The 14,064-nt window shown below is 46.6% G+C and overlaps 1 protein-coding gene across 1 annotated transcript in view; it reads right to left on the reverse strand.

Annotated features, from left to right (window-relative positions):
• The window catches only part of SPAG1 (sperm associated antigen 1), a 120,506-nt gene that overhangs the window by 54,117 nt on the left and 52,325 nt on the right, over positions 1 to 14,064 (reverse strand). The gene's annotated exons all lie outside the window — the stretch shown is intronic.

The raw sequence follows: 14,064 nt of genomic DNA on the forward strand, positions 1-14,064 counted from the left end.
GTTGGAGGGCTGAACTATTACAATACAATCTGACCTATGAACTGTATCGTAACAGAAGAACCAGGAGGAAGAACCAATGATATTATGCCAACTCGTTCTATTGTATTGCCTATCTCTGTAAGGGTATATATGCAAGCATTCTATATCTGGTAGTTAGTCATCTTTTTCTTTCTGTTGGCGGAGGTTTCACATTTGATGCCGGGAAATCTGGATCCAGAGCGCATGCGTATGTATCGATTGTACCTTGTATATGTATAATCTTTTGCACTAAATTGTGTTTAGATCAAGGCGTGTAACTGAATGCTTTTTATATAATAATAAGATTTTGTGCTTTGGAACAACACTCAAAGTCTGGAAAGCAATTATTTCTTGTGCGACTTGCAACGCTAAATAGCAACTTTAGGGTATAAAGATTAATAGGAATTCATACCATTAACCCGGGACACTCATGAATTACATAGGCTCTGTGGCTGGCTGACTTCAAGCCTACATTTCACCTGGTTTTAATCAGCCACAAAACCTGTGTAATTCATGAATGTCCCACTTTAAAGGGATAGCATGGTAAGCCTATTTATACATAATTTTCCTACAAAGGAGATTATTGAAGCAAGATAGCAGACCTGTTCCTGATTAGTCCGGCTTGTGTTTATGAGAGTAGCAGAAGCATTATGGGGGCACGGCGCTGAGTACTCTAGTTCTGGGACTAAATAGGGGAGCTTAATAGCATGTGGTGGCACAGTGGTTAGCAATGCTATTTTTGAAGCAATGGGGCCTTTGCTTCCATTCCAAGACAGTATTTCTGCCCTTTTTCACTTGGATTTCGTCTTGGAAATACTGACAAAATGGTCCCCTATTGTGTGCAATGCATGGAGCACAAAGTCTTGTAATGTATTAGTGCGCTGGCCTGTACGCTAATTTAAACCTGCACTATTTGAGAGGCTCAGGCTAAAAGGTCCTCCATACATCTGTGACGGATTGCCAAGATGTAGCGATCCTGCAACCCAGCATCACAAGGTCGGTGAAATCCAGCATGTCACAGCCATCGATGTTCTGTGATCCGTCTCAGGATCGGTGAAATTTTACATGTTAAATTTTACCGATGTGCCAATCACTATCATTTTTTGATCGTGATTGGCACATCGGTGAAATTTAACATTTAAAATTTCACCGATCCTGCGACGGATCGCGGAACATCGATGGCCGCCGGTCAGCATTTCCAATCCGATTGCAACATCGCGGCGATCCGTCGCAGCTGTATGGGTACCTTTAGTCGAGGGAATTACACTGGGGAAAAATGTCAAGTTTAAAATGGGCAGTTGGGAGCTGTTATTGGACCTGGCTGTAGTGCATGCTTTGTTACAGGTGTTCTTTCCCCAAAGATAACTGGTTAAATCACACCTCTCTGGTCCCCATAGTAACCAATGGCACAGGCCGTGAACCAATCTTGTTAGCTCTGAGTAAGCATGTACATTGATGTAATACATGATTTTATTAGACATAGATCACAACTTAGTGGTTCCAGGTGCAATGTCAGCGATCTACTGTGCAGAATCCAGATACAATAAAGGCTGCAGTCCACAGAGACCACGTGGTGCACTAGAGGCCTTGTATTCCACTCCAATATTAACGACTAGCTGGGATACCCGGCGTTGCCCAGGTAGAAGAATGGACCCTGAAGTACGCCTGCAGCCTTTATTTGTTTACATTGTCCTCGCTTATAACCCCATTCCATTGATCCTGAAAAGGACCCCACTGTTAGCTAACATGCAAACAAACAGTGGTGTAACTACCGTGGGTGCAAGGGGTGCAGCTGCTATGGTGCCCGAGCTACCACTGTGGCCCGCCGCTCCCCCTGACCCAGTCACACACACAAGGTGGGCCGGTCCAGTCAGGGCCACCGAGGGGGGCCCGGGTGTCATCGGTGTTGATTTGGTGCCGGCTCGCCAGGTGATTACAGCTGGCACATCGGCAGGCAGACATGGAGAGACAGCACCACCAATCATGAGGCAATAGAGCTTGTGGACCAGCAGCCAATCAGTGGTGGCAGCTCCTGTTTGGCTGCCGGTCCACAAGCTCTGATTGGCTCGCAACCGGCACCAGATTCAAATTGCACCGCCACTGTCTGTCCATGTCTGACGATACACCAGCTGTAATTAGCTGGTGGCCCGGCATCAAATCTATACCTGCTGGCTGCTGATGGCACACAGGGGGAGGCGAGGGGCTGCTGGAGGGACACGGGAGTTGCTGATGCGGGGGCATATTGGGTAAGGGGCATTACTGTGTGGCATAATGTTATAAGGCAAATTATTCTGTGTTAGGGGCACTACTATTGTATGGAATAATGTGTTATATTGGGCACTAATACTATGTGGCATAATCTTTAAAGGGCATTACTGTGTGGCATAATGTTTAAGAGGCATTACTGTGTGGCATAATGTATAAGGGGCACTAATACTGCATGGCATAATGTGTATAAGGGGCACTACTGTGTGGCATAACATAAATGGGCTCCGTGTGGCATAACATAAATGGGCTCTGTGTCTTTTTTTTACCTCTGGGGGGTCCCTTATAAGATCTTGCTATGTGGCCCACAAAGTTCTAGTTACACCCTTGCATGCTAACACAGAGGGCTGACTAATATATATGGTCACTTTAACAATGACTAACTATGGATTTAATATGAACCTGCAAGAGTCATAAAGTTTACTCAGACTGTGAGGTTAAAAGGATACTTATGTAGCTTTCACACAGGTTTTTGGCAGACTGACAATTTCCACTGGATCCAGCCCTGGAACCTGTGTAATTTAAGAGCGTCTCAATTTTGAGGGATTGTGTGACAGTGTGTAGCCCTAGGCAAAAATCTAATCCTGGTTAAACTACACCACCAGGCTAAATTTGGTGGAGCTAGGACCAAAACTCTGGGCGTTCATAAAGGACAAACAGACAGACACGCTTTGTCGTTTATGATATAGAATACTAACCATGAGGCCATCTCCTTTTATAGGGGCCTGATGAGAACAATTTTTGCTGATGGTTTCGCTCTCCACTCCATTCATTGAACTGCCTGGAACAGTTGCAGTAGATAACTCTAGAAGCAGGGCCATGGGCCAAATCTAATATTTGCAACTTGGTTTTGCCTTTAAACTAATTGCTGTTTTAAATCTATGGTCTCTCTCACTGGAATCGCATTGGCTCCTGCAAATCACAGGCTATTACATTTAGCCCCATGTATTTTTCCAAGATAATTTAAAGTTGCAATCGTCCATAAACTTTGTTTTGGTTTTGTTTAATTTTTTTTTTTTAAACAGACATATACTTGTTTATTATGCAAATGTAATGTACGTCTCTAATACTTGGTACACACTACACGATATCTTTAACGATTTGGTAGATTCCGACATATCCGAACAACAAATCATCGCTGGGTACACACATCGTTTAGTGTGTACTCAGCTTTATGCAAGTGCCCGCCTCTCCTGCTGTGCAAATGCCCGCCTCTCCCGCTATGCAAATGCCCGCCTCTCCCGCTATGCAAATGCCCGCCTCTCCCGCTATGCAAATGCCCGCCTCTCCTGCTGTGCAAATGCCCGCCTCTCCTGCTGTGCAAATGCCCGTCTCTCCTGCTGTGCAAATTCCCGTCTCTCCTGCTGTGCAAATTCCCGTCTCTCCTGCTGTGCAAATGCCCGCCTCTCCTGCTATGCAAATGCCCGCCTCTCTTGCTATGCAAATGCCCGCCTCTCCTGCTATGCAAATGCTCGTCTCTCCTGCTATGCAAATGCTCGTCTCTCAAGCTGTGCAAATGCCCGTCTCTCATGCTGTGCAAATGCCCGCCTCTCCTGCTATGCAAATGCCCGCCTCTCCTGCTATGCAAATGCCCGCCTCTCCTGCTATGCAAATGCCCGCCTCTCCTGCTATGCAAATGCCCGCCTCTCCTGCTATGCAAATGCTCGTCTCTCATGCTGTGCAAATGCCCGTCTCTCCTGCTGTGCAAATGCCCGTCTCTCATGCTATGCAAATGCCCGTCTCTCATGCTATGCAAATGCCCGCCTCTCCTGCTATGCAAATGCCCGCCTCTCCTGCTATGCAAATGCTCGTCTCTCAAGCTGTGCAAATGCCCGTCTCTCATGCTGTGCAAATGCTCGTCTCTCAAGCTGTGCAAATGCCCGTCTCTCCTGCTGTGCAAATGCCCGTCTCTCCTGCTGTGCAAATGCCCGTCTCTCCTGCTGTGCAAATGCACGTCTCTCCTGCTGTGCAAATGCACGTCTCTCCTGCTGTGCAAATGCACGTCTCTCCTGCTGTGCAAATGCACGTCTCTCCTGCTGTGCAAATGCACGTCTCTCCTGCTGTGCAAATGCACGTCTCTCCTGCTGTGCAAATGCACGTCTCTCCTGCTGTGCAAATGCACGTCTCTCCTGCTGTGCAAATGCTCGTCTCTCCTGCTGTGCAAATGCACGTCTCTCCTGCTGTGCAAATGCACGTCTCTCCTGCTGTGCAAATGCCCTCCTCTGCAAATGCTCGTCTCTCATGCTGTGCAAATGCACGTCTCTCCTGCTGTGCAAATGCACGTCTCTCCTGCTATGCAAATGCCCGCCTCTCCTGCTATGCAAATGCACGTCTCTCCTGCTATGCAAATGCACGTCTCTCATGCTATGCAAATGCCCGCCTTTCCTGCTATGCATATGCAGGCATTTTCATAGCATAAGAGAGGAGGAAGAGAGTGCAGCGCTGTTGTGTGTATACCATTTGCAATAGAGGTGGCTTTTGATACAATATCATTCACTTTTACATAGTCGCAGCATCAACATTGTTTCTGAAGGAGTGTAATGGTGCATACACACGGTCAGATTTTCCTTCAGATCTGAACGATAACGATTTTAAAAAATGTTCATATCTGAAGGTAAATCTGTCTGACATGTGAGTCCTTCAACGATGAACAATGCGCGTTCCCGATTGTCAGATTTGGTAGATTTCAGTCATTTTAATGCAGTCAAAAATCATTCAATCATTCAAATCGTTTGTAAAATACATTTTTAAATCATAATTCAAAGATATAGGAGAATAACTTATGCTGGGTACACACTGGCTGATACATCAGGCGTTTGATTGAACGGCCGATATATCGTGGGTGCATTGGCCAGTGTGTATAGACGATATGTCTGTGAACAACGTCGTTCACAGATCTATTGCGTCGGCTGTGCAGCACAGCCGACGGCAGATATATCTGCATTTATATCTGCACATCGTGCTGTGTGTGCGGGCGGTCAGCTGACCACCTGTACACTTGCCGCAGAGGCCGCGGGGAGAGAGGGCGCCACGCGACACCCGGCCCAGATGGCAGATGACAGTTGGTCAGTGTGTATGAACAACCATCATCTGCCCAGCTTTAGTGACAAAGAAAGAGGCTTGTTATGAAGGCTCGTCATGATGCTCAGAGGACATAGCTAAATGTATTATGTATTATGGCACCTGGCACTCGTGAGAACAATAGCATAAGCAGTTCCTGGAAGTCCTCGCGGTATTCCATACCCAGTCCAGCAGCACCCAGATACTTTCCTATACAAATGCATGAGCCAAGCAAGAAGATTGTGAAATATCTGCCAGTAACTCGTGTTCAGTGAGAGCTGAATCCAGTTCTCCACAAATATCCTTATATAGGAGGGAAGCCCTGATCATTTAACCCTTTCCACCTTCTTGTGTAATTATTGTGTGGACTCCATTCCTCCTAAGTGTAAATAGAGGACAAGCGACCGCTGGATACGGGTAACACGCTGCCTGCCAGAAAATAAATTGGACCTGCAGCAGTGAGGAGGACCTCTTAGTGCCTGACACATTATGTTTTGGGAGGAATTATTTCGTTACTAATCACCACAGGCCATAGCTGACTATTATTTGAGCCAGTCACCACTATTACATCAGCAGTCTCCAGGCAGGAAGTGATGTCAGCAGATTCCACTTTCCAAAGTCATCACTGTAGATATTTCTCAACTAAGAATTGCACATTACATCTCTATTGAGAAACTTGCGGCCCTGCTGCTGTTATGAAGATGTCAGACTTTAAGGTTCCACAACTGCTGGAACTCTACAGATTGCCACATCCACTTAGTGATAATACTGAGCGATTACGACATTGTAATCGTGCAATCGCTCAGTAATCGTGCACAAATCATGCACTTTTATGTCGTGCACAAATCATGCACTTTTACGACCAGCGGGAGCGCACAGTGATGTGCGCTCCCGCTGGTCGTTTCCGTCCAGCTGTACAACCTGATGATAATACCAAAAAATTGTTCTATTGGGATGCGCTGTCACAAGAGCAGCTGGTATAGGGATAGTCACACCCTGTTAGATCATACACTATAAAACACACAAAAACCAGCGCTATAAAGATGGACGGTAAATCTTTAGACAATAAAATTACCCCTGAGGAAGCTGGATGTATACTTACCCAGTGAAACGCGTTAAGGTGATCACTCTGGGAATCCTGGACTATACTTTGGACCTCCACATCCTCTCCATAACTGAATGCAGCACCGGAACATACCACTACAGGTGGATTATATACAGCTCTAATCTCTTTGCACTTTGGATGCTAAAGACCGTGTTGAAACCTATTGTACCGTTAATTCATATGGCTGCTTGAAATCTCAAAACTTTGGACATAACGGAAGGAGTCCTAGGTCCTATATATCTTTCATAATACACAGGAACAGAGACTGCTCCAAAACCGTATCCAATATCTCATTTCAATTTAGATATTAAGGGGCCTATTCATCAACACTAAAATAAAGTTTTTAAGGACATTTTCCTTAAATAACGTTATTTTGGTATTCATGAACAGACTTAGCACAGGAGATATCACATATATCTCCTTGCTAAGTTCCGCTGCGTTAATTTCCACACTACCCATACATTAGTATGGGGATGTGGAAATTGTGGTATTCATCAAATTCCGAAAATTATGAATTTTCGGAATTTGATGCAGTTACTATTCGCCACTGTGAGGTGGCGAATAGCAGAATCGACTTACCTGTATCCGCGTGTACAGGTCCCCGGACAAGTCCCTCCGGCGCTCTGCTCCGTCCTCAGGCTCCGGAGGCTGGTTGGACATGTGTGCTCCCCAGGAAAGCACAAGAAAGTTTTGAAAAAAAAAAAAAGTTTTGTTTTTTTTCTAATCTGTCATGTGGTCTGCTGGGAAACCACATGACAGACCAGCAGGACGGAGCCGGAGGCTGCTGCGCGGACAGGTAAGTCGGGGGAGGGAGGTGAGCGGAGGGGGGTGGGGGGTTGCTCGGGGGGGGTACACAAACTTAACGCATCTGTAGGCAGTGCTGCGCATGCGCTGGTTTTACAGATGTAACAGCGCATGCGCAGCACTGTTTCCAGATGCGATAAGGTAGTGTAGGCAGGGAAAAGTATCTATTTCCCGAAAAGCTGTCATCGCAAAAATGACAGCTTTTCGGAATAGATACTTATGGAGAGGTGGAATGATGAATTCCACCTATAATTAGGTAGAACTCTATGTGAGTTCTAAAATTAATTTTCTCTAGAGAATTTTTAGGTTTAATGAATAGGCCCCTAAGAGTGTTGGCTATCTATTAATTTACTATGTGTGGCATACTATGCTTATTTCTTAGCTTTTATAAAAACTTAATTTTATTGTCTAAATATTTACCGTCCATCTTTATAGCGTTGGTTTTTGTGCATTTTATAACCTGACGATAACGTCAGGTTGCTTATGGTTGGCGATGATTGATGCACCTACACTGAATGACTGAACGTTCAGTGTAGGCACAGCACACACTGACAAATGACTGCATGATTACAATGTCGTAATCGTGCAGTCGTTTTGATGTCTGCAAGTGGATATGTGCCTTTAGACTTAATTAACAGTGGTTCGCAATAAGGGTGATATGAATTCAAAATGTAGACAGTTGTCGACATTGTTGAAATGTCCACATTCTGCACAAAGCGGAGAGTTAGGGTTTAGGCTATGGGACAGGAGGGCTAGTGTTAGGCTATGGGAGCAAAGAATTAGGGTTGGGCTGTGGGAGCAGAGGGTTAGGCAACGGGATGGGGGGGTTATTATTAGGCTGTTTGAGCAGAGGGTTAAGGTTAGGCTATGGGACAGCAGGGTTAAGATTAGGCTACGGGGCTGGAGGGTTAGTGTTAGGCTGTGGTAACAGAGGGTTAGGGTTAGGCTATGGGACGGGAGGGTTAAGATTAGGCTACGGGGCTGGAGGGTTAGTGTTAGGCTGTTTGAGCAGAGGGTTAGGGTTAGGCTATGGGACGGGAGGGTTAGGGTTGGGCTCTGGGAGCAGAGAATTAGGCTATGTGATGGGAGAGTTAGGCTACGGGATGGAAGGGTTAGGCTGTGGGAGCAAAGATTTAGGGTTAGGCTACGGAACTGGATGGTTAGTATGTGGGAGCAAAGGGTTAGTGTTAGGCTACGGGACGGGAGGGTTAGTGTTAGGCTGTGAGAGCAGAGGGTTAAGGTGAGGCCATGGGACGGGAGGTTAGGCTATGGGAACAAAGGGTAAGGGTTAGGCTACGAGACGGGAGGGTTAGTGTTAGGCTATGGGGCGGGAGGGTTAGTGTTAGGATATGGGGCAGGAGGGTTAGGCTGTGGGAGCAAAGGGTTAGGCTACGGGACGGAATGGTTAGGATGTGGGAGCAAAGGGTTAGGCTAAGGGATGGGATGGTTAGAATGTGGGAGCAAAGGGTTAAGGTTAGGCTACGGCATGGGATGGTTAGGATGTAGAAGCAAAGGGTTAGGGTTAGGCTACGGGATGGTTAGGATGTGGGAGCAAAGGGTTAGGGTTAGGCTACGGTATGGGTTGGTTAGGATGTGGGAGCAGGGTTAGGCTACGGGACGGGAGGGTTAGTGTTAGGCTGTTGGAGCAGAGGGTTAAGGTTAGGCTACGGAACGAGAGGGTTAGGCTGTGGGAACAAAGGGTTAGGGTTAGGCTACGGTATGGGTTGGTTAGGATGTGGGAGCAGGGTTAGGCTACGGGACGGGAGGGTTAGTGTTAGGCTGTGGGAGCAGAGGGTTAAGGTGAGGCCACGGGACGGGAGGGTTAGGCTGTGAGAACAAAGGGGGAGGGTTAGTGTTAGGCTATGGGGCAATTATCGCAACCATCGGGCTTGCGACGAGACCCTGGGGTAGGGTCTCGGCTGCCGCTAGCCAGAGTGAACTCCCTGCTCTAATAGAGCAAGAAGTCCACTACTGACATCACTAGTGACGTCAGTAGGTTTTCCCACAAACACCAGGCGTTCCTAAGGGAACGCCTGCGTTTGGGCAGCCACCCCCTCTAACTTCCTACAAAACAGGGCGAGCTGTCACTCACCATCGACAGCCGCCCCGTCCGCAGCAACTGAAGCTCAGTTGCTCATCTGGGTTCGCGCATGCAGGGCCCAAACATTGAGCCGCTTGCGAGCGGCTCTGAATTAGGCCCTATGTCCATGTCACATATCGATGTAATGTTCATATTGACATTCTGGGGGGAATCCAAGTGCGGCGCAGGGTTTTGCTATTCAAATAGGGGACTGAAAATGGGATGCTGTGATTTCTATCGAAATCACGTGTCTTTTTTTCTCGCACATCCAATAGCAAGTCTGATTTTTCCTAAAATCCTTAATTTTAGGAAAAATCAGCGGGACCTGCCCTGGGACCCCCCCTGAAGACTAATTAAGCAATTGGAAGTTTCCAATTAGCTCAACTAGACCTTAATAACTCATCTTCTGAAGTGGCGTCTTCTGCAGCAGGGAGAGGGAGAGAGAGAGAGTCAGTGTCCCCCCCCCGTGTGAGTGTATTCCCCCTACATCTCTCAACAGCTCTTGTGCCATCCAGCAGCCCCCTCCCCAGTGACAAGATGGAGGGGAGGCCACCGGCAGCCACGGAGACCACCTGAGACCCCCTGACAGGTGAGTATAATTTTTGTTATGTGCTGCAGGGTTTTCAGTTGTGAAAACCCTGCAGCCACTTTTTGTAAATTGGACACCGCGGGTATCGAGAGCGTGCATACCCGGGTAATCCAAAATTGGGCGCGAGGGGGCGCACAATTTTTTACCTAGCGCCCAATTGAATCATGCCCTCTGAATATTGACATTTAGATAATTCGTACCAGACCCTAATGTGTCTGTCTTATTATTACAGTGATATTTCCAATCTGCCAGCAGCAACAAAGCAGATTCCCATTATCTTGTAAAGGGACAGGTGACGGATGTGTGTATGGATTTGAACTTCATTAATACTATCAATTTCTCTTTGCATCTTGTTCTAATTTCCTTTTGCATGGTAAATGCGACTTTATTAGTTATTGAAAACAATGTCTATATTGTGTATTAGTGTACTGTACTATTAGCATTTACTACTCTCACTGTGAAACCCCATCTCCTAGTGTACCCTTACTGAGCGGCACACATCTTGCGATACAGCCATCGACTTAGACGCAAATTTCATCCAGCTCCACATGAGCCTCTGTATGGATCCATGTGTGTAACATTGTGCAGCTCACACATCAGTGTCTGAATATGTAATATATCCAATGTTGACCTACATATAAATTATATAATAATAATGTCAGCCTTGGATGTACTGCTAATGCCACATACTATAATATATACTACATGAAATCACACACAGGTATTCTGAGGCACCATCGGTCACACCTGTGGACGCACCATTGGAGATTGTACCTACCCTAGGGCAGGTGCAATTTCTTCATCCGAACATGGCCACCGGGGTCAGTGCAATGGTGTCTTTGGATGCAGTTGCTGACCACAACACACCCGCGTCTGGCAAGCCGCCCCCATGTTACCTCCCAGAAACGTCATGGATCTGCATGCAATTTCGGTGCGGATATGCGCTGTGCGACTCGGACACATGCGCAGACTGAAAACGTGGTCACTTGTGTCAGACATCGCCACTACACCAGAGCCGGATTAAGGGGGGGCAGGTCACCCTGGGCCATCCTCTCTCAGGGGGACCCCCCGACCATTGATTACAGCTGCAGTGCAGTAGGACTGCCCTTCAAGCTGTAGGATTCTGAAAGAGAGCTGGAGTTGGGGCGGGGGGCTGGGCTACATGGCACTCAGTCATTGCCAGGCCAGGAGCATGAATGTCACTATGGTGTACCCTATGAGGTGAGAGGAAGGGAGGGGGAGCACTGTTTTGTCTGTCTGTGTATGTATGTCTCTAACTGTATTTATGTATGTATATGTGTATAAGTGTGTGACTGTATGCGTGTCTGTCTGTGACTGTATGTATGTGTCTGTGTATGTATGTCACTGTACTTATGTATGTGGGTGTATTAGTGTGTGACTGTGTATGTGTGTCTGTCTGTGACTGTATGTGTGTATAAGTGTGTGACTTGGTATGCGTGTCTGTCACTGTACTTATGTACTGTATGTTTATAAGTATGTGTATGTATGGTGTCTGACTGTGTATACGTGTGACTATTTATATGTATGTATAAGTCTGTTTATTAGTGTGTGACTATGTGTGTGTAAAAGTGAATATGTGTGTGTGTATGTATTAATATGTGGCTGTATGTGTGTATATTAGTGGGTGACTGTGTGTCTGTATGTATGGGACTATATATGCGTGTGTATATGTGTGTGACTATGGGCAAGATGTACTACCAGCAAAATGCGGTCAAAACTCTGACAACTGCTGTTTTCGGATGTTTGCCAATTTCCCCATATGTATCACGCTCTGGAAAGCAAAACTTTTTGGAGCTTGTATACGATAGACAGCGCCTTCAATAGATGGTATTGCCAATAGCAGCCTATGGGCTTCTTTCCGCATAACTCCCCAAAAGGGACCCAATAGGAATCCTCCCAGTGTCCAGTATGTCATAATCCCGGAAGTCCTCACATCACATAGGACAGTTTATGGATCTTATCAGAATAGATCTTTTGAATAAGAAAAATCGAAAATATCTTCATCTATACGCCATTAGTAAACGCCACTGCATACGGTGTCGGGATGTATAGCATACAAATGCAATGCTGGATACATCCCACTCTATGTATGTATGTATGCATACCACTCAACCACCGCAATTTTGTCGGGACTGTCCTGCATTTTGGGGGGAAAGGCAAGGAGGGAACACTCTCACATGCTCTGCGAGGCTGGGGAAGCGACTTACACACCTTCAGTGTAACATGAAATTGGGGCATGATGTGTGGCAATGCCCTATTGTCATGTGCACACCAAAGGTTTGCGCACGAGTACACAATCCCCATGTCCCAAATGTTGCTCTTTAGGGCCACCCAGTCTCAAGTGCCTCGGGCCCCCAAAAGCCTTAATCCAGCTCTGCACTGCGCCCACCACTGGATCAGGCCTCAGGTCCATTTCTGGCATATTTGAGCAGAGCATACTTTGGAACTTTTTGGTTGACAAAGACATTGTGCCCCAGATTCCTTGATGTGAAGATTGTCTTGAAACTGAAGTGCATTCCAAAAAAATGGAACATTACAAGGAAGGATGACTGTTATAGCAACATTACATACAATAGCCTTATGGGGTGGGGGAGAAGGATTAGAATATGGAGTGATGATCTGAGGATCACTAGAGCAGTAAAATGTTCAAAAATACCTAGTATTTCTAATTGTGGTTTATCACATTATTGTTCTATTTCGATCAATGGAAGGAGTTGGTATGATTTACCGCCGGACCCATGCCCGGCAGTTGGAATCCCGACAGCGGCATCCCAGCAGAGGAGGTAATCCCAATCGTCCAAGGTAAGTATTGTCTAGCCTAATTCTACCCCCTAAGCCTCCCTTAGGGGTGCCTAACCCTAACCTTCCCCCCAGTGCCTAACCCTAATCCCCCCTCTAAGTGCCTAAACCTAACCTCCCCTGCCCCGCTGCCTAAACCTAAGTCCCCCGAGGGGGTGTCTAACCCTGACCTCCCCCCGCGGGTGCCTAACCCTAACCCCCCCTTCCCCTAGCCTAAACCTAACCTCCCGGGTGCCTAACCCTAAGTCCCCCCCGGGAACCCTAAACCTAACCCCCCACGGCTATCCGCGCCCGGCTTCCCTCCGGTCTCCCGGCGTCGGTAAAATGACAGGCGTCTACATTTAGACGTCTGTCATTTAACCCTCGCCGGGATTAAGCAGTCGGGAAGCCGGCTGTCAGGATTAGGTCCGCCGGCTTCCCGACTGCGTACCTTATGGAAAGACATAGACATAAATGAATCTGCACCTATGGGGCGGGAGTCAGATGCAAGTGAAAATGCAGATCTGAAAACTGTGCATGTGACTTAGAAGGAAATGGCCATCTACGTATGCGGCGCACCATGCATACGCACATGGACGGTGATTGCCAAGGCGGACCACTCTTTTCGTGAAACGGGTGTTTCTGTGTGGTAAATGGTAGGCGACCATGCGATCTCACAAACTGAGATATGTCTCTTTGGGGTATCATGGGCGTGTAAGCCGACTTGATGACAATGATGGCGACAGCGGACGGAAAAACAGTGGGTCTTCCGCATGCAGATGTGTGGATACTCAGCATACACTGGCATTAGCATAAGGTAATAAGCAGGCTGCCACGGCCAGATGGTAGAGCGTCTGGAATCAGCCCTGTAGTCTATTTCTTTATTTAACATCAACAGCAGGCATACTGCTCATGTACTTAATATAAGTGAAAATATCATCCAAAGAATGGAAAGGAACAGTGACCTATGTGATTATATTATGACAGAAATTGGTAGAATATTTAGATTCCCGTGACCAAGCAGTAACTTTTGTGCAAAGCATTGCTTATGCATAAAAGCAATATTAATTCATTTAGCAAGAAAACCTTCGAGAGTATGTATCATTTGTAAATTATGTAAGTAATGCTATGGTATAAGCAACCATATAATATTTCACTGTCACCTACATTCAACGAAGGCAGCCATTTGTAGGTTCAACCAACATTCATCAGAATATAGCCCTCTAGAAACTAGTGATGTCACTCAGGCACGAGGCACGTCATTGGCTGAATATTAGTCTGAAACACAAATGGCCTGTCTACAGAATGCAGGCAACAGGTATTTCATCGAGATACCAAAACTAC

Source organism: Taudactylus pleione, unplaced genomic scaffold (genome assembly GCF_031769625.1).
Source record: "Taudactylus pleione unplaced genomic scaffold, aTauple2 ptg000314l, whole genome shotgun sequence".
Taxonomy (NCBI): Eukaryota; Metazoa; Chordata; class Amphibia; order Anura; family Myobatrachidae; genus Taudactylus; species Taudactylus pleione.